Source organism: Camelus ferus, chromosome 15 (assembly GCF_009834535.1).
Source record: "Camelus ferus isolate YT-003-E chromosome 15, BCGSAC_Cfer_1.0, whole genome shotgun sequence".
Classification (NCBI taxonomy): Eukaryota; Metazoa; Chordata; class Mammalia; order Artiodactyla; family Camelidae; genus Camelus; species Camelus ferus.
Genome location: NC_045710.1, coordinates 30,417,533 through 30,437,025, shown reverse-complemented (window position 1 = coordinate 30,437,025; position 19,493 = coordinate 30,417,533). Strand labels below are relative to the sequence as shown.

Here is a 19,493-nt window from a genome sequence, read left to right as displayed (position 1 = left end):
CTGCCTCTGCACCCTGGGGTAACACCTGCCACCAGCGACAGATGCCACTTTCTGGTATAGGTGGATGAGACACCCAGAGGCCTTATGTAGGGGTCACGGCCACAGTGGGCAGGGTGGTGAAGGAGGGGCTGGGGCCTGCGGCTGGGTTGGGGCTTGGCCTCTGTCTCCCAGGACCATTTGGCTCTGCCGGCCTTGGGGGAAGAGCTGTCCCAGGTCGACAAAGGAGAATCCAAACACAGAAACAAGACGTGAAGGGTGATCAAGAGTCACAAACCATGAAGTGGATTCAGTTCTGCCACCTCTGACTCCACTCACAGCCCAAGGCTTCTTCACCCCAAACATCCCTGCCTCCATCCCCACCCACCATGTGACCTGATCATCTGGCCGGCCAGTCTCTCCTCCTAAAACCTCCACTTTCAGCAGGTCACTCCCCGCTCAAGAATCTTCAATAGCTCCCCACTGCCTAAGGATGAACTCTGGCTGGCATCCAAAGCCCTCTCAGTAGACAGGAGCTAACTTTCCTGCTCTGACTCCCTCTTCTCTCTTCCCAAACTCCCTCTGGACAAGTGTCAGGACTTTTACTCCATTAAGGCCTTGCACTTTTCTATCTCTGCTTCTTTTGTAAATGCTTCCCCTCCTCCTGGAATGTCCTCTCTCCCTCCAAATCCTCCCCACCTTTCACAGCGCAGCTAAACCCCTACCCAAGAAGCCTTCCCCGATGACCATGGTCTCTAAGGATTGTCCTCTCTGTACCATATGCTACCCTACCAAGCACCGCAGGCCGCTCTCACCCTTCACCCACTCCAGCCACACAAGTATGTGTGACTGTCTGTCCCTGCAGTGATGTGTCCCTGGCCAGCCAAGCTCTATTCTCCAAAGGCAGCCACCACAGCCGGTGCTCTGCACCCTCAGTCAGGCCATGGCCTGCTCTGCTGGGTGGGAACCCGCACACATTCCTTCAGAATTAACTGAGGTCTTGCTGGCTCCAGGCTCCACAGTATGACATTGATCCTGTTTGCTATTAGCTTTTTTTTGCCCTCCCCAGGCAGTGAGGCCCACTGGGTTCCAAAGGAAAGTTTTCTGGTTTCGGGGGGCAGAGATCTCAACCACCACAAGGGAGGGTAAAGGGTCACATCTGGGGCCATTTGGAAACCTGAGTCAAGACCTAAGACGCTGCCCTCAGCCGCCTAATGCCTCATGTACATCCTGCCCTACATCTGGAGAGCACACGTGTGTGAAAACACACACACAAACACAGATGTGTGAACACACATGTGCACAGACACAAACATGCAAGTCAACACACATGCTCAGACATAAACACACAAACACAAACACACAAACGTGAGCAAGCACACATGCATACGGTCCCAGACACAGGCATGTATGTCGACACATCCGCCCTGCACAAACATGCATGTGTGTACACATATGCACAGACAGGAGTACACATGTAAACAGAGAGACGTGCACACACAAACACCCCACTATCACCTCGACTACCCAGATGTGGGCTGGGTGACCCAGCCACCTCTGAAGGGACTGAATCTCTGGAAAAATGCACCGCTCCTCCAGTCTTAGCAGCCTCAGGAAGGAGCAAAAACCCGACTTGCAGCGTGGCCAGATCGTTTTCCACAGCTTACCTTCAAACAACCTCAGCCCTAAGAGATACCACACTTTTCAGCAAAGACTAAATAAAAGCGTCCCAATCACCCTGCCCCCACCTATGGTGAATGTAGGGGCAGAAAGAGACCAGGAAGAAGGGGGAAGGAGTGGAGAGACCAGGCTACCACACATCTCTGGGCGTCTGGAACACGGTGGCCACAGCTGCCCACATCTGCTAGTTGGACAGCAACAGGGGAAAGGCCTCAACTTAAAGCAACAAAGATTTATTCTTTTCCAGGTCTGGAGGTCAGAGGTCCAAAATGCATTTCACTTGGCTAAAATCAAGGTGTTATCATGAATGTGCTCCTCTGGGAGGTCTCAGGGGAGACCTGTCCCATTGCTTCCTCCAGTTTCCAGAAGCTGCTGCCTGCCACCCCTTGATTCGAAGTCCCCTTCCTCCATCTTCCAAGTCAGCAATGGTGGGTTGGATCCTCATATGGAATCACTCGACTCTGTGACTCTCCTGCCCCCTCTTCCACTGATGAAAACCCTGTGATCATACCGGGCCCACCTGGATAATCAGAATAATTCCCCATCTCAAGGTCCTTAACTTAAATCGTGTCTGCAATGTAACATATTCACAGGTTCTGGGAAGAACATAGACATCTTTGGGGCCCATTACTCTGCCTACCATAGTCTTTATAGCAAAGCAACCATATGATATAATTTTTAATATTCTTTTATAGAGGAAAGGGTCCACAAAGGCAGAGGCACACAGGCTCATGGAAGTCAGTGTGTGACTTTGGAGGCTCTGGGTGCCATGGCTGTCGAGGGCCAGCGTCTGAACTAACATGGGGGCTAGCTCCTTGCCTCTCTCCTTCTCAAAGGTCTAAAACGTAAACCCCTTAGGACAGGCTGTCCCCAGCAGGCCCCCGAACCTTACTCCCCCTCCCAAAGCTGGTACAACCACATCTAACCTCACATCCACGTGGCCAAACCCATCCAGGAGGCCACTGGGCAAAGCAAGAGTAGTCAGGGCAGAGAGGAGGGTGGGCCTCAAGCCAGGGTCAACAGAGGGGCTCGGCTGGGGCCATCGGCTGTGCCAGTGTCTCCTCTTTGTGCTAGAGAAGGACTTGCCAGCACGTTCCCGGCAAAGACTATGTCCATGAGGAGCACACAGCTCCTTCCATCCATGTTCAAATTAGCCCGCCCAGCTGTACTCAGCTGATTGCAATTGCAGCCCCGTTGGGCTGGGGCTTCACTTTCAACATTGATTTACGGGAAACACAAGGCTGCCTGAAATCCACTCAAATTCCTCCTCTGTGAAGCAATGGCCCTGGGAGGGAGGGAGGGGCTCTGGTACCCTAACGTGGGGTGGGGGAGATGGGAGGTGGGGAGCATCCACAGAACTGGAGCTCTCTGCACAAAGTGCCCCAGTGAACAGAGCCACCCCTCAGGGGGCTGGGAGGAGGCCTCCTTGGAGAAATGAGGTAGTCACATAGTGAATTCTATACAGCATAGAAAATAAGTGAGCCAGAGTCACACATGTCCGCCTGCTGGAATCCCATAAACATACTGAGAGGCAAAAGACTAATTGCACAAGAACACATATTAGAATGACATTATTTATACAGTTTCAAAGCATGCAAAACAACCCTGGGAATACTCCAAGAAAATATGCATCTGTAGTAAAAGGTTAAAGAAATTTGTGAGATTGAGGAATGCCAAATACCAGATAGTAGTTACTTCTTGGGGAAGAGAGGGTGCAGGGGAAGGGAGGTGTGTCTGGGAGATGCTCACGGAGGCCTTCAAATGGATTTGTAATTTTATTTCTGAAACTGGTTTGTGGCTACATGAGTATTCATTACACCACTATTTGTTCTGGTATTTTCAAGAGAATGAGGCCTGAAGAGGGGTGAAGGATGAAAGAAAATTTTCCACCTAAGGGGGAGGGCATAGGTCAGTGGTAGAGCACATGCTTAGCATGCATTAGGTCCTGGGTTCAATCCCCAGTACCACCATTAAAAATAAGTAAATAAACCTAATTACTGGCCCCCTCCAAAAAAAAAAACCAAACAATTTCCAGCTTCACATCCAGTATTCCCCAGGTCTAAAGTCCCCAAGGACCTTTCTGGATAACTCAGTGACTTTTGGAGCAACACCCACAGGGAGAGAAAATACAGCCACAGTCAAACCTGGATCTATCATCTCACTCCTGTATCCCCCAGGGATGAGGGTGGGAGGGGGCCCTTCTCACTCAGAAGAGACCTCTGGCTGCCCAGAGGGGAGTTTGGGCACTCAGTGGGGGTGACTGCAAGCAACTGTGAAGTACCCACTGTGCTCAAGGCTGGGGTGAGGAAATGCACCCCGGGACTCCTGCTTGAGGTCCCAAAGCCCCACCATCACCCTATAAACCGATTCTCCCAGATGGCCCAACCCTCATACCCCTGGACATTCCCTTCCCTCCACACAGGCCTCGTAGGAAAAGCAGGAGCCCATATAGCTTCTCAGGCCCAGAACAGAGGCCCTGCACCATAGCTGTGGCCTCAAACCCCAAGACCACCAGAGGGCCCGCGATCCAGCCATCTCCTACTCCTGTTCCTCCAAGAACTAGGAGACTGGGCCTGGGCCTGCTCCCTTCCTGCCTCCAGCAGCAGACCTGGTGACTCGCTGTGGCCTTGCTGAAGTCAGGAGTGAAGCAACAGTCCCACCCTTACCCTAAAGATGAGTCAAATGGAGCTAAGGCAGCAGCTGGCAGAAGAATCATTGTCAGAGAACATGGAGGCTGGTTGGAGGTTACAGATCAACTGGACAGACCTATCCACAGAGAAGGGACTAACACCCAGGAGGTGACATCATTGCCCAAGGTCACATGCTAATAAAGTGCAGATGCAGACCCGAGTTCTTTCCCCATCACTAGATGATCCCAGCAGCCTCAGTGACCCTGGGACCAACATGAGTGTCCCTCCCAAGCTTGGTGGTCGCTGCTAGGTTGTCCCTGGGGACCTAGGCTGAGCCCAAGAACACCTTCTAGGGACAGGGCTCTGGGCCCTGATTCCTCCTCCCCCTGGAGGCTACACATGGGGTGAAGCAGAAGCCACACTCGCAATGCCACATCTCAGGCCAAAAGCCTCCCTTCCTCTTCCTTCCAACCTAGGAAAATGGGGTAAAATCCAGAGATGTCTGGGTCTTCCCCCCAAGCCCAGTGATTCTCCAGTATTCCTTCTCGCTGGGGGAGGCTCCACACCCCCCCCCCTTTGCACAAACCAGAAATCTGGAAGCCATCCTTGATATCTGTCACTTGAGTGGATAAAGTGTCCTGATCCAGAAAAGCCACTGCTCCAGACTCCCCAGAGGGGCCTTCCACAGGAAGAACAGAGGTCTGTGTCCCTTCCTGTAGACAAAGGAAACCTATGCTACCCCAGGACAGTGTGGGTTAAAACATCCAGCTCTCAGGAAATGGGCTGTGTCAGCTTTTAGCGAGGGGCATGAGCCTGTAAGGCACCTGATGCAAGGATTCCTCAATTAGTTCCAGGCCGAGGACCTGGACATTGCAGTGAGCATCCCCAAACATCCAGAAGTAAGAGCCACCACATTTCACAGCAGCAGAGGGGCCAATGAGCCACAACCGGCCAGCAGACATGTACTGCCTGGCCTTCACCATGTTTCAAGTTGGAATTTGTTGCCAGTACATCACATTAGGAAAGCCCAGATCGGAACATAGAAGAACTGGCTTCCCAGGGCTGGCATTTCGAAATCACAACCCCTTTGTGCTGCAAGGCGGGTCAGCCCTGTGGACGGAGCATGTGATCTGCAGGAGCCTCCGTGCCCACCACTCCCCACTGCTCCCAAGGCTGGGGCCCAGTGTCTTTCCTGGGTCCTGTCCCTTCTCTCCTTACTTTACCTCCTGGGTCCCTGTGGGCAGTGGGGTTTGTGAACCCTCACTTTAGGACCTGAGAACAAGTTTGCTGGTGGGAAAATATGGCTCCATGATGCATACATTCAGTGGGACGGCCCTTTCCCTGGCCTGCAGCGGCCAAGGTGGGAGGTGAGCCTGCCAGTTAGGGAAGACAGCCTGGGTGGGGGGCAACTCCAAAGGCTACAGCAAGAGAGGATAGCTTTGCCGTACAGCCTACAGTCAAGCAGGGAGGAGAGGCTGGTGAGCCCCACAGCCAGACAGCTGTGCCAGTTAGAGTTGGGAAGGTGATGGATGGCTGAACCTGCTGAGGGCTGGGAGCTGGAGTTTTTCTTCTAAGATTCTAAAGTAAGCCTCTTTCCAGAGTACAAGTTCATCCCCGGTCTTTCTGCCCTGACTCCCAGACTCAAAGCTCCCCACTCCTCTCTGGTCATGGGCCCACTGGACAGGGAGGGAAGGGCCGGGACTTATAATCCACGGGAGGCCTGAGCCTGCCCCAGAGATTTCCACGACAGAGGTGGCAGGAGGTTCACTCACCACTGAGGGATGGCCACCTGCCTAGGTGCAAATTCAACAGCAAGAAGGAGTTTAAAATCCCAGGGTGACCGAAAGAGGGACAAAAGTGGAAGCAGGAGGAAGGGATGCGTTCTAGGGGGCGGGGGCCAAAGACACACGCACTCCCAGGGCACTGAAGGAAGGGACGCTCCATGGAGACCTTTAGATCTAAAGGGCAAATCCCGACTTTTCAAATGCCTCCCCCACTCCCACCCCCAAGTCTGTCCAGTTTGAATTCCTGTACTGGAAACCAGAGGGCAGGGTTGACTGGCATCCCTCAGCTCCTCGCCTTCCTCCCACATGCTCACACGGTCCCCAAAAGGAAGAGCAGGCCCTGAGGTCAAATTCACTCAGGTCACAGGGAAACAAAGGGATGACCATGAAAGTCACCTGGCCAGAGAAACCATGAGACAAACGGACAGCTTCCTCGTGGTCAGGTTATGGGTGCCAGACACAATCACCATTGGAACAGCCCAGGCCCATAAAAATAAGCTTTCAGGCAAAGCACCATTGTCTATTTCTCTATGTTTACGCAAACAGTGACGGACTTATGATTCGGCAGGCACCAAAGATTTAATGAAATCTTATTGGAGGAAAACTCAGGGAGGGGAAAGCTCTACACTGTTAACTTAATATTTTCCGGCAGATTGAGACTAGGCAGCCAAGATTTGGTCTGAGCTGTGAGAAGACATTTGTTTCAGGTAATGAGTGTGAAGGTCCCTCAGGCACATGGTTTTGGAACCACGTCCTAATATGCCATTACCTCTGCCGTGTCACTTAGGTGTGACATGAAAGACGCCTGCCATCAGGGCCACCCCTCCATGCCAGGTGGCCATGGGCATCCAGGAGCTATCGCAGCAGTGGGAGGGGGTCTACATGGAGACTTCTGGACTCTCCTACTCAACCCAGATTGGCTCACTGACTGGCCAGGGTCAGTGGCAATCAGAGTGAGACTGAGAACCAGAGAGACCTCCAGGCCTTTCCCCAGCCCAAGTCAGCGCCTCCTTTTCCTGCTGGCAGACCCCAAACACTCAGCCTGACTCCTAACCCCCACCCTGGTGCGGGCATACCCCTCTCACCCTCATTGTTTTGTTCCTTTTCCCAGAAATCAGTTTGTGCAGCAGGAAATGACTTCTCAGGCTCCCTCCTTTCTCACAGAATCCCCCAAACAAGCCCACAGAGCATCCTTGTCACTCGAAAGGCTTACCGCCAATCCTGAGGGAAAACTGAGTGGGGATGATAAAACTAACAACCGCAGGGAAGGCACTGGTGCCTGGGCAACCTTCCTCCTGGGTTTTATAGCGACAGTCCTTGGCCGGCCAGTGTTAATGCTCTTTTTGCCCTGAAGCCAATCATCCTCCCTTTCAACCTTCACCCTCCTCCCCTCCTTCCTCAAACCTCCTCCAGGCATTTTAACTGCCAACAACTTACTTTCCCAACTTTGATTTATCTCCACCAGAGGGAATGCAAAGTTAGATCCAGCCCCACCCCCAATACCTTTTAAAAAAAGGAACCCAAACACACCCAGGCAAAACTCAGACTGAGAGGTAAACAAACTCACTCAGTTCCAGACAGACAGAGGCCCAAAGACACACATCCATACACTCGGAGACAAAGCAAGGGCTCATGCCAGACACCCCCTACTCCCTCACACGCAGGACAGACCCACAGACACCAGAAGCCTGCCCTGTGCTGCGAGCCATTTGGAATATCTTTTGAGGAAAAACACTTGGCTCCAGAGAAGGCTCCTGACAGGGCCATGGGTTTTTTTTTGTGTTTTTTTTGTTTTTTTTTTTTCTTTCTTCCAGAGCGGCTGGATAAATTGCTTTTGTGCAAAAATAAACACAAGTGAACTGCATTAGCTGAGCGAGTGACACATTAGTTTCAGATGCGGGGCCTGTCAGAACACTGAGGAAACAGCTTTTATTGGGGAAGAGCTCAGAGACTCATAAATAACCGGTTGGCAACCTCACGTAAACATTTGTGCGTTCACATAAACACCGCCTACCACAAACGCTGGCCTGGCTGCCAGCGGGGCCTGGAAGAGCCCTCTCCCCCGTCCTCAGAGCAAAACCAGGCAGGGAGGCGGGGGAAGGGTCAAGGCGCCTTTTCTCCCATAGTTCCAACTCCTTGGACTCTTGCTAACACCCTGTTGGGAGGAGGGAAGGATCCAAGCTCTACCCTAAACGTCTGCCAGAGAATGAGGGTCGAGGCCCAGCCACGACAGGACAGCTGGTCAGCCTTCCTCCCTCTACACAGAAGAGGACAGAATCGGGGGGAGGCTATTGCACTGGGGGTGGCATTATTAAATAAAGCCAAGATAGGAATTTAAAATGAAAATGCCTTAGAAACGCCTGCTAGATAAACTCCAGTGGTTCCCTTTGGAATCATGGAGAAAGTGGAATGAGGGCAGTGCCACCCTCACTCCAAGGACAAAGGCCACAGAAAGTGGCACCAGCCCTGTCCATTCCTCCAGGATGCAGAAAGCCTGAGCTTCCCCCCACTAGCTCTTGGGGATGCCCGCTGCATTGGACTCTCTCCTCTGAGTCCAACACCTCAGAGCCACATCTAGCTGATCCCACAAAGAAGGGCAAAGCAGGCCACGGGAGCTGACACAGGGCTGTCCTCTCTCCTTCTGTGGTACCTGCCAACCCTCCAGGCTCCTGGTACCCTCACACACCACACCTATCCCAAGCAAACTCTACTCTCTAGAAAGCATCAGATGCCTTTATTTGAGTTATAGTTAACGGCTGTATGTGTTTCATTCTTATTTCATTTTTTTGAAAGGGGGAGGTAATTAGGTTTATTTATTTATTTACTTATTTTTTTTAATGGAAGGACTGAGGATTGAACCCAGGACCTCGTGCATGATAAGCATGCACTCTACCACGGAGCTATACCCTCCCCCCATATGTGTTTCACTCTTATCCTTCTTCCTCTGTCACAAATGCTTAAGGCAAAGGGACAAAGTATGAAGTGGTAGGATTTAAAGCAAATGGCTAACACTCAACATTCCTATTAAATTTTTGAATCAGCCAAGAGGGGAGAGGAGTTGGGATCTTTTCAGGGAAGAAGGAGAGAATGCTCACTGGCCCCAAGAGCACATCACAATGGTTAGCTTCAAAACCAGCTCCATCCTCCCACAGCTCAGTAACTTTCCATTGGTCCTCCACTTTCCACTTTAAAAGGCCAAAATCCTTGGACTGAGTGGCCTCTTTCTTTATCCATCATATTTCTTGATCTAGTCCAGCCGCCCCCACTTCAACCTGATTTCCCTCACTGCCTCTCAGGCTCCTGGGGGTCCAGCCCAGTTGAACTCATTCCACTCCTACCCGCCCAAATGTTATAATGTTGCACTTTACCTTCCATCAATTCCTCTTCAGAGAAGGCCACTTCCTTCCAGTCCTGCAGGTTTAGATCCAACCCATCCTTTCAGACTCAATTCAAAAGGCGCTTCATCCCTCCCTCCTTTGAACCCTGGGAGAGCTTTTCAGTGCCTTGTTGTTGACTTTTCTTCTTGTTCTAAGTTATTTGTATATCTGTCCCATCCTCCTAGAGATTTTAAAATCTCAGATCTGTGTCATATCAGTCTCTCAGGATTCCCTCTCCCCCAAACCCTAGCCAATGCCTGGGAAGTGGTAGGTGTGTTGTGTCCATGAAGGATGATCATGAAGGTGTCTGGATTCACGGTCGTGATAGTGGTGGGGATGTGGGGGGCGGGGGCTGGAAGGAGGTAAATGGCAGTAGTGTTGGAAACTGGCCAAATCTCCTCCTGGGCAGCCTCCCTTTCGGCTTTCATTTTGCAGTTCCACAACAAGCAGAGCCATTGTTGCTTTGGAAGAGAAATTAAGATGCCAGGCAGGTACAGACAGCCAAGCACCATAGCTCTATTGAGTCAACCTCAGCCGTCTAGGCCCTTTCTTCCCGTCAACAAATGGAATGCTGTATGAGAAAATACAAAGCACAGCCCTAGATAGAAATATTGAAGGTTCTTTGGCTAGGACATCCCTCAGGAGAGAACAGTGTAGCCATAATTTATTGCATTCGATATTTTTGCTTCCAATCTTATTTTTATGGACATTATTTCATAGGCTGCAGCTTAAACACAGATGGAAAACATTCTGGCATTGTAATAAGAGAAGGTTTATGGCGGGCCAGTGCACTGCTGTTTTGTGTGGGTAAATGCACATTATCATGTCCTTAGGTGGGCAGGGCGATGCCTTTATTATGTGTTTAGACTTTGATCCAACAATTCTGCCTTCATCTCTCTCCTTGGCCAGGGCCTCTGGATGCTCCCAAAGGGAGGAAGTGACAAACGCCATAGTGGGGCAAGGAGGAGGAGGAGGGATAATCCAGCCTTTGAAGTGCATTCCTGGCTCTGGCTAGATCTGCCATTCCTTGGGTCTGCAAAGGGCCTTGACCTAGAGAAGGCCTAGACTCCATAGGGCAGAGCTGAAAGGACACGAACACTATAGTGCTATATATATGACTGTGTTGTGTGATTTGCATTGTCTTTTGGGGTGGGGTGGCATTTAGAAAACTGAGCTCATAATGCTGATAATGCCTGGTGAACCCTCTTCCCTCCACACAATATATCACAGGTACTTTCGTGTCAACGAACATTCGTAACACACGGCCTGGCTTATAACATTCATAGTCTCGATGTACTAAGGCTTGTTTAACCAGCCTCATTTAGGTCAGGGAATGGGGGGGAGAGAGACGGGAGGAAGAGAGGGTTATGGAGAGATCTAAGGAGAAAAATGGAGAAAGGGAGAGGGAGACAGAAAAGATGGGCCGGAGGACGCACTGCGCAGACCAGAGCCGGGGGTCAGGCATGTCTTGACCCAAGGTGTGGCCCCCGCACACTTATAGACTCACTGCTGGCGGGCAGCGGGTCAAACTGGAGCCTGGGCAGGCAGCTTGGAAGACATGCCATCCAGCCCCTCCTGTCTTTCCTCCCAGGACGAGTTTTCGGCAGCCTGAGAAACCTTGGGAGTGTGTATCAGGAACACTGGAGACTTTGGGCTGATGGGGGAGCGGGGAGAGAGGAGCAGCAGCAGCTACATTCAGATGGGAGGGTCAGCGGAAAGTGAATCGAGGGAGGGGAGAAGCGGGGAGGGACCCCTTGGGGCCTGAGGAAGGGTAATGTGTCCCACTTGCCAGGCTTCTGGGGGATTCCACGTAGGAGGAGCAGCTGTGTGAAGAGTTACGAGAGGCTGTCCATGAGGCTCTCCATCCACACAGAGCCCCTCCAGAGAGCCCTGGGGGAGGGAAATGACCCCTCGCCGCCTGGCAGAAATGTGCCTTTGATGTTTATGGTACAGACGTTTCTACTGTGCACACCTGCAGTGGTACGATTCTGGTGGAGCCGTCCTCGGAGGATTCCTCGGTGTTCCAACAGACCAGAGGAAGTGGTGGCCCACACCAAGAAAGCCTTCTGCCTGCGCTGGGCCCAGTCACTTCTGCTCTGCTGGTGACTGTCACACCTGCACCAGGGGCTTGGCCAGGGATGGAAAGCTCTCAAACAGGAGTGGGTGAATAATCTGCTTCAGGCAGCCCCCAGCTTCAGGAAGATAGTGCCTACTACCTGGGCTGCTTGAGAAATCTGGCCCAGGTGTCGAGCACAACAGACCAAGAAATCGAATTTCGCAAACGGTTATAACCAGGTGTGGAGGGCGTGTTGCGTTCTGGCTGCCTCCCTTCCTTAGGGGAACCAGGCACGCTTCCCCCAGCCACCAAGTCTGGGAGTTTTGGTGAGCCATCCATCAATCACAGGGCTCTCCAAGCCCCCTCCCTAAAAATAAAGTATGAGCACTGTATCTCTGTCCTTGGACTTCCCAATTGGGGGAGCTAATATAGTCCCTTTTTGCTTAAGCCTGTTCGAATTGGTCTTTTATCACTTACAGTTGACAACTGATACACCAGGCTAATAACTGACTATGAAATCTGTTTCAGACCAAAGAACTAAATAAGAGAATGAGTCTTCCAAGGGTCAGGGTTCCACAGAACTTCAAGAGAGAGGAACACCTCTGCCAGACCCGTACAGGATGGCTGGAAGCAGTAATCACACACGCACGTGCGCACACAGTTAAAGAACACATGGATACCTCTGTCCCCTGGGATCTGGCACTCAGCACTAGCAAAGAGTAATCTCTAACCCTGAACATACACTCTCCTGGGCAGCATCATTCAGGGCCCAGGGAAACGCTTCTCCACATTATTCATGTTAAATTCTTGAATCAAAAGGAGATCTGGGAACTATATTCAATATCTTGTAATAACCTTTAATGAAAAAGAATATGAAAATGAATATATGTATGTATATGCATGACTGGGACATTATGCTGTGCACCAGAAATTGACACATGGTAACTGACTGTACTTCAATTTAAAAAAAAAAAGGAGATTGTGTTTAAGTGCTATAAGAACGAGTGGGTTGTGCTGCTACTGACATCAGAGATGGACCCTGCTCTGGAGTGTAAGGAGGACTGAATGGTAGAAGCACTTAGGTAAGCGAAAAGTTGGATTGATTTAACAAATCCTTCCTCTCAGATAGCAAGAATGCAATAAAAGTAGCATGTCCCAGTAGTGGCAAACATGCATTTTCTTGCTTCTCTTTGTAGTTCCAGAGGTACTCACAAATTAGCACAGTAGTTGTTATAATTGTACGTGGCAGCTGAGAACATTTTCCAGTATACATAATTCATAATTCTCCTACATTTGTACATATGCAGGTCAAGATGTAACATGCATGCAGTGTGGTACTGATTCTTTACATTGGCAACTAACATAGACATCAAACAACACTAGAACTGTGGACGATTATATTTTTATAAAAGTATTTACTAAGATTTAACTAAATTCTCAAAACTTAAATTAAAATTCAGTTTTAAATATTTTATTAAAAATCCTGTATTTATTAGACAAAATGTAATAGTTATACTATTAGTTATATTTGCCTTTTAATTTTAATAGATAATTTTGAATATTAAAAAACATTTAAAATTTATAAGAAAAGGAATTTGAAGCTCTGACCTTTCACAATTTAATTTGCATTTTTATTAAAATACACATAATTTTCTTTTACACTTTCAGTTACCTATTGCTGCATAACAAATCCTAAAACTTAGTGGCTTAAAATAAATTATTTTTTTCTCTCAGCTTGATGGATTGACTGCCAGTGGTCACTTGGAGGAGGATGTCTTTGGTGTGGCTGCAGTCGAATGGTGACAAGGTCTAGAGTCAAAAGCAGGTTCAGCTAGACTGTACGTCCAAGATGGCAGTATCCATACTCACAACCAGGGCTCAGCTGGGATGGCTGGAACAACTCTACTGCTTTCTCCTGTGACCTGTCCACATGGCTAGCTTGGCAGTCTCAGAGGAATCAGACTTCTTACACGATGGCTGGCTTATCCCAGGATGAGCATTGAAAGAGACCCAGGTGGAAGCCAAAAGGCTTCCTGTGACCTGTCCTCAGAAATCACTCAGCATCACTGTTGCTTTCTACTGGCCAGAAGTGAGTCACAGGGACAGCCCAGCTTCAAGAGAGAGGAATACACAAGGTCATGAATAACAGGAGATGTTGTTCACTGGGGGCTGGCTTTGAAGGCTGGCCACCACAGTCTGCCCTCTGGACCCTCGAACTTTCAAAAGACACTCACTGTCCAAGACCCCCAAGGTCTCATCCATGGATGAGACACATCAGGCTTAGGCTCTAAACCCAGGATCCCAACATCTACTTCAGGGCCACTGCAGGGGAGGCCCCTCAGGTGTGGGTGCTTAGGGATGCTTCCTCTTGGTCTGAGGATCTGTGAACTAACGAGACAAGTTATCTTTCCCCACAAACCCAACACACAACCAGGAGGTCAGCACAGGGCAACTGTGATAGACATTCTCGTTCAAAAAGGAGGAAAAGTGGTGCAGAGCAATTCTGAAATCGAGCCAGTTCCTTTCTTAGCACCTGGTCCTGCTCTCTGGGAGTGGTTGTCCGTGGCTCTCCACTCCACAGTCTCAGTTATCCTTCCTTCTCTAGAAGAAACAGGTCAGTTGTTTGCAGCCAAATCAACTTCTCAGCCTGTTTCCTGCCCATAAAAAAGCGTCTCTTCATTTTGAACTGTCTCTGTCCCTTTCAATCCAAGCTGGAAAAATTCTATAATTCTATCAAATTATAACCTACTCCATTAGACAAAAGGCCCACCCTCAATTATTTCCAAAAAGGCCCTTCTCACCTTAAGCCACCTGTGAGGTTGCTGTGGTAGTCTTAGTTAGTCCTGTTGCCCAGCAGAGAGGACCTGAGAGGTACACCCTTAACATCCTTAGAAGCCCTGTTGTCTATCTAAAGGGTCTAAAGACATGCCCTTAAATATTTCTAAAAGGTTTTACAGCCACTCCCATGGCTATACCTGAGGTCTCACTTTACAGGCAGCTTCCTGGGTGTCATCTCTGCCCTGAGACCATTTCTTACTTTTCCAGGCTTTTGCTGGCTGGAACAGTAGACCTGGGCTCCTTCAATTTCCTATATTCTGCTCCAAAGCTTCTGTAGTTCGTCTCTGTCTTTTCCTCTCTTATCAGAGTGAGCCAGAAGAAACTAGTGAGCACTTCCAACATCCTGCCTGGAAATTATCTTAGCCAGATCACAAGTTCATTAGGCACCCTTTCTACTTGCCCCAGGACTATAGGGGATGGTTTCACATAATTCTTCTGAGTGACTATCTCAGGTCCTCTCTTCTCCAGCCTCTAATAAGTTTCCTTACTGTTTCAAGCCTTTGGGAACTCCTCAGGACTCTTCAGCTTCTGCCCTCCAACTGTCCCAAAGCAAACCACAGGCTCTAGATTTTTGTTACATCACTCACTTCCAGCACCGAGGAACCTGCTCTCCAAAGAAGGCCCTGATGAACAAGACCTCCTGGTATGTATGCCCTGTGTGGTGCCCCCACAGTGACTCTGGCCCAACCTGTGACTCACGCTAACACATGGAATACACTTGATATACGTTGTGTAAGTTTTGGACGTAGCCTTTAGGAAGACTGGCAGTTTCCTTTTCCACCTTTCTGAAATACTCACTTCTAGGAGTCCTGAGCTGCCATCTGGGAAGTCTAGCTACCCTACTAGAGAAGCCACGTGGAGGGAGACAGGCCCAGAGATTATGGAGAAAGAAGGACAGGACCAGCTGTCCCAGCATTCCAGCTGAGCCTCTTGGCTCCAGCCCCTTACACCACCCAGCCACAGACACATGAGAATTCCCAAGCAAAGCAGCAGAAGAGATGCTCAGCTAGGCCCAATCAACCCACAGAATCATGAAAGGTAATAAAATAGTGATTGCTTTAAACCATCAAGCTTTGGAATGTTTTGTTACACAGCAATAGGTAACTGAAACTACGCTGAATACAAGTGCATTTTATTTTTAATCCTTTAGATTACTACCAATAGAAGACAAATTCTGAGTTCTCTATTTTAAAATCATGGTTTCTAATTTTGCTAAAATTAAGGCCAGAAAATAGATTTTAAAGAACAAATATATACTAATTTATGCATCATAAATGTCTTTATAATATAAAGCTTTAATTATTCATTCAAACGTCATTGGCCCATCAACAGAAACCTAATAATTCAATTCAGTTGTCTTCAATATTTTGAAAACATCCAGTCATATAAAAATCATAACTTTATTTGTCTTCTCAGTTTTATCATCTTGAAGGTAAGCTTGTCAAGGTTGAAGGACAGAACATATTTTAATTAGTAGTTTGTTAGCCTGACTTACAACTTTTAAATACTTAGATATATGGTCTGTGGGCCTTCTTCTTACCCCCCAGGAGTGACTGTCACTAGAACCAAAGAAATAGGTGCCTGACCAAGGTGGGAGCCAGAAGCACTGCAGCACCAGCAAAGACCAGAGAGGAGCGTGAGGTGGGGTGGGATGCTGAGAAGCCCGCCTGCCCCATCACTGCTCCACTGGCCAAATATGAATGGCCTGGCCTGGCCTAGGACCAGGTGTGGGAACACTACAGAGCTAAACCTATCCCCTAGGCATCCTAAAACCTGGCTTGTGCTGCAGAACATCACAACCTTCTGAGGCCCCCAGGTCTGGGCCCAGGGCCCATGCTAGGCTAGGAGGGGTCTGCAGTCAAACTGAGTCAGTTTCCTACTGATGAGTAACTGAGATCCATGCTTTCCACATTCACCCATTTCTACAGTTTCAAATATGCTTCCTTTCCCTATAGTTTCCTTCTAAGAATTGTTTCTGAAAAGCCCTAATCTTTTCTTTGAAAAATTAAAGTGGAAAGCATCTGTCCGTATTTAATCAAAAGTGTACATGGGGAGAAGAAAAAAGGGGATGGGGAGGTTGAGCTGGGGCAAGAGCTGCAGCTTCTTGAAGACCAGGAAAGCCAGGATATGTGTGGCCAGGCTCGCGTGTGTGTCTGAACTCTGTATGCAGGCAGGTGATCGGGATCCCAAGGTGGCACATGTCTAGGGCTTATGTGCAGCTCTCTGCCTGCCTGAGCTCTCTCCTTACTGATCTAGAGGGTCACTTCCCAAGGGAGTAGCTGGGGATGATGGCTGACCCTCACACTGGAGGACCAGCTCACAGCTCTGGTGTGGAGGGGTCACTGCCTGGGTTTGAGTCCTCACGCTGACCCTTTCTAACCTGGGGGCCTCGGGCCAATTATTTAACCCCTTTGTGCCTCAGTTTCCTCACAGATAAAACGGGTATGATGACGATGATGATGACAGTGGTTGGGAAGATTAAGTGAGTAACACAGGTAAAGTGCTAATAACAGAGCCTGGCTCATAGGAAGGGACAAAGTTAATGTTTGCCAACAGAGAGAACAGTCCAGGAGAAAGATGGGGTAAATTCAGATTTGTGTGAGGATTCTTTCTCAGTTAAACGCTAATGAATTAAGGCAGGTGTTCAGATCTTCTTAGGCCAGAAGTCTTCTCAGAGCCAGGGCCCTGGCTGGAAACAGAGGTGTCTCCCATGTCACAGCCACGGAACAGCCAAAGTTCTTTTTAAAAGGTCTCCTTGGGTCTGGATTAAAACTGTAGTCAGCAACCCAGAAAAAGGAACTGTTACTTTGGATGCCTGTATCTCTAGTTTGTCCTGAATTCCCAGAACTTGTGCACTTGGGAAGACTTAGTCTTCCCCCCTCAATGGAGCCACATCCTATGACACATTGAATATTAGACTTGGAGTTAAGACTTGGGGTTGAAGATTTGCAAGGTGACCTCAGGCCACATCCCTTCCCATCTCAGAGACTCAGTTTTCCAGCCTATAAAATGAGAGCACTGGACTAGATGATTTCAAAGTCCCCAACTCACTCTAACTTTCTGGGACAATGGATCCTCACTGCCCACCCAAGCCTGGCCTTGGGTCAAAGCCCAAATCCAGGGCAGTGTCCACTCAGCCCGGGGCCATGAAAGGCCATCGAGGCAGCCCCTTGGAGCTTAGTTGACCCTCCTTGCTCTCCCCTTTGTGCAGAGACCTCTTCCCTAGACCTCAGGAAGTCCAGGGGACCAGGGGACACCTGGCCCTGGGATGGAAGGACCACAAAAGCCAGGCTTGAGCAAACACAGAGATATTAAGACCATCACTAAGGGGAGTACCCTGCACTAGCAAAGGACAAGGGGTGGGAAGAAGCCAGGGGTCCTGAGATCAAAACTTGATTTAGCCCCTAGAGATGAAGGCAAATCTGGCCTCCTCCCTGAAACCATGCTGAGCCCCCCAAAAGGGTGGGGGCTGTGAACCCAACATTCACTACAGAAGGTGCCAAGACTGGAGCCATTTGAAAGTCCACCTACCAAGAACAAACACTATCACATTCGGCCAGTTAGTCAGAAGGCTAGAATGTTCGGCAAGGTTCTAAGCCACGGTTCAGCATGCACGTGGTGGGGATTCCAAGCCTCAGGATGTGTCCTGTGACCGTGGAAATGTGTCTACTTGTACGTAGGAGGTTTCTCCACATCTGTAGGAAAGTCTGTAGTAAAGCCTGGGGTGTCTGTGAGAAAGACGGCAGAACAGCCAGTGGTGATTTGCACCAGCTCTGAAGCCTGACTGCCTGGGCTTGAATCCCAAGTTTCCCAATGACTAGCTTTGTGACCTTGAGCTGTCACCTCTGTGTGACTCAACTCACCCATCTGTTAATTGGGATAGATAACAACACTTGCTTCACAAAGTTGTTGTAAGGATTCAATTGCTTAATCCTCTTGTATAGCGTTAGAACAATGCCTACTGTGTAGGAAATTTCCAGTAGGTTGTAATCACTACCGGTGACTGTACATCCACATCTACAAATACAGAGTCACATGCTTCTAGGCAGAGGTTTGTGAGTGTCTGTATGTCTCTGAGCATGAGAACGTACACATCTGGTTGTCTGTGTCTCTACACGTGTGTAAGTGTCTGAGACCTTTCTCTGCCTCCAGCAACAATAACAGTGGGCGGTTATCTCATGCTTATGGTGTCCCGCACTACCCCAGGAGTTCTACAGGTATTCACGTGGAAACACATGTGAATGCAAACCGCTAAGCACGTATCCAGACACACGTGCCAGTGAGTGGCCTGTCAGCCCTGCCTGTTGAGATGTCCTTCCTGAGTGAGCTGGGTGAGAGAGGAAGACTCCCACCATGGCTGCCTGCCTGCCCACAGCATGGAGTGGGGGCCAGTGAATTACACCCACCACCCTCCCTCTGTCCCAGGCTCCCAGTTAGCTTGAATTGCCTGTGTCTTCTTTCCTCCAATAGGAGAGGGCAAACGAGGAGCCTGGAGAGGAGCCCACCAATCAGAGCCTTCCTTTCATCCTATGATCGCCTTGATCTTGCCTGGGCTCCAGGACTCTCAGGAAGGCCCCTTGCTGGGCTGGGCCAACTTTTCAGTGTGTGCCCTTTTTTTCTGCTGAGTGGCATCTACTTCCAAATCACTGTGTATCCTCCCTGAAAGGACAGAGTCTAACGAGCAAGACAGGGAATTATCCTCATGGAGAAAGCCTTCACATTTTACCTGTTATGTTTCCCCTGGTTCCATTATCCAATGTTGGCAACATTTCAAGCATAAAAGGACTTTTGAAAATTTATGAATGTGCCTTCCTTTCTTGCCTTTATGAATATGTGACCTTCATCTTCCTTGGCCCGAGGCATCCATCTCTGCCTGAGGAGAGACTAGGATGAAGGTTTGACATAGAAAGCACAGAAGAAAAATGCTGTAATGCTTGGCATCATTCAAAATATGATTATGCAGTAGGTCAAACATCTTCTAAACCAGGCTTTTCTCTTGAGATCATATTTTCTGGATGCCTTCATCTCTCTCCTTGGGCGTAATTATGGCATTTTTAGTAACAGATGCCCAGGCAAGAAACGATGACCCATCTGCTTTGTTCTAAAGAGGGAACCCCGCTGAGGCCCCTGTCCCAGTCTCCCAGACTGCTCT

The 19,493-nt window shown here is 49.3% G+C and overlaps 1 long non-coding RNA gene across 5 annotated transcripts in view; it reads right to left on the bottom strand.

Annotated features, from left to right (window-relative positions):
• The window catches only part of LOC116668959, a 199,235-nt gene that overhangs the window by 162,342 nt on the left and 17,400 nt on the right, over window positions 1-19,493 (bottom strand). The gene's annotated exons all lie outside the window — the stretch shown is intronic.